General features: G+C 47.2%; 1 protein-coding gene across 1 annotated transcript in view; it reads right to left on the bottom strand.

The window, feature by feature from the left end:
- The window catches only part of MPP3 (membrane palmitoylated protein 3), a 23,741-nt gene extending 23,201 nt beyond the window's left edge, over positions 1-540 (bottom strand). Inside the window, exon 1 of the mRNA XM_026864860.1 lies at positions 200-540. The gene's annotated coding sequence lies outside the window, so the exon portion shown is untranslated. The remainder of the gene's footprint in view (positions 1-199) is intronic.
- Between the last annotated feature and the right edge of the window lie 791 nt (positions 541-1,331).

The raw sequence follows: 1,331 nt of genomic DNA, 5'->3' as shown, positions 1-1,331 counted from the left end.
GCGCGCCTGGCTCGTCGCGCAGCGGTGGGGATTCGCCGCGAAACCGCAGCGCAGAGTCGGGGTGGCAGCGCACCCTCAAGCCCAGCGGCTGCGAGCGAGGGATTTCGCCCCGGAGGTGGCGGCGCCACACGCCCTCTCCCGTGACGGGCCCCGCGCTCCTCCGGGGGAGCTCGGGGGCCCTCCGGGGCGTTGTACCGACCTGGGCCGTTGCCGCGACCTAGCCCTGCTCTGCGCCAGCCGGGCTCCAGAGCCCCCTTTCCTGCAGTCACCCGTGGGGAGTGAGTGTCGATGGCGGTGAGCGTAGCCGTCAGTCCCGTAGCTAGCAGCGGTCAGGTGTGCTGTGGCCTCGGAGGACACTGCAGTGGCTTTCTGGATTTTTTTATAGGGGGTTTCATCCCAAGAGGGGGGACGCGGCATTGGAGCGTACACAGAAATACTGGGGGGCAAATCGTGCTGGTGGATGTTTGGTGCAGCATCTCACAGGCTGATCGCATAGGACAGCGGGCAGGAGCACGGACAAGAAGAGACCCAGGCCTTAAAGGTAAAGACAAAAAGCTGTATTCAGTAAAGTAAAATGGGTAGCCAATGGAGAGGCAAAAAGACGGTTAATAAAAATCACAGTAGTATAGCAGAAGATCCGTTAGGCTCTACAGAGGTAACCTTTTTTTTTTTTTTTTTTTTTTTTCCCTCGGGGAAAAATTGTATTATTTGTAAGATGGGCTGGGAACACGAGTTTTAGCTTGCAGAGTACACTCTCTAGCTCTTCAGTCCTTAGAAGTTCTCCTCAGTAAGGATAAGACGATCTATTAGCCCCTTACCGGATGCAGTACTAAATAATAATTTAGGAGTATAGCTAATTTGGTCAGTCAGGCTCTTAGGAGTAAAACATCCTTTTAAAATATATATGTATATAAAGGCTAGTGTGCAGCACAGAAAATTACTCTGGAAGGAATAACCAAGCTATTTATCAAAGTATTTACTAAACATTGATGATAATTTAATGCTTTATAGAATTTAATGTATAATTAAATACTAATTTCTCCAAAGCTCTTCATTAGTGATACGTCATTATGGTGGCTAATTAAAGAAGAAATGCTTCAAAGTATTCTCCTGAGGTTCACCTGAACAAAGATTAATGTGAAAGAAAATAACATTTTCCTGATTCCGAGCCAGGGTACAAACAGCAGTGCTTTCATCTGCAGCAATCACTGTTGTGATTGTGAAAGTATAGGAAAATTTACAGTTTGTCAAATAGAGTGAAAAAGACGTGCAGACTTGTCACTAAGACTACTTTGATCATTGTTAAGTATATTGTCCTTTCATGTGTAAAA

The sequence above is a fragment of the Athene cunicularia genome (assembly GCF_003259725.1).
Source record: "Athene cunicularia isolate RWA chromosome 27 unlocalized genomic scaffold, athCun1 chr27_part1, whole genome shotgun sequence".
NCBI lineage: Eukaryota > Metazoa > Chordata > Aves > Strigiformes > Strigidae > Athene > Athene cunicularia.
The sequence above is the reverse complement of the archived record's forward strand: the minus strand, read 5'-3'. Positions and strand labels throughout refer to the sequence as shown.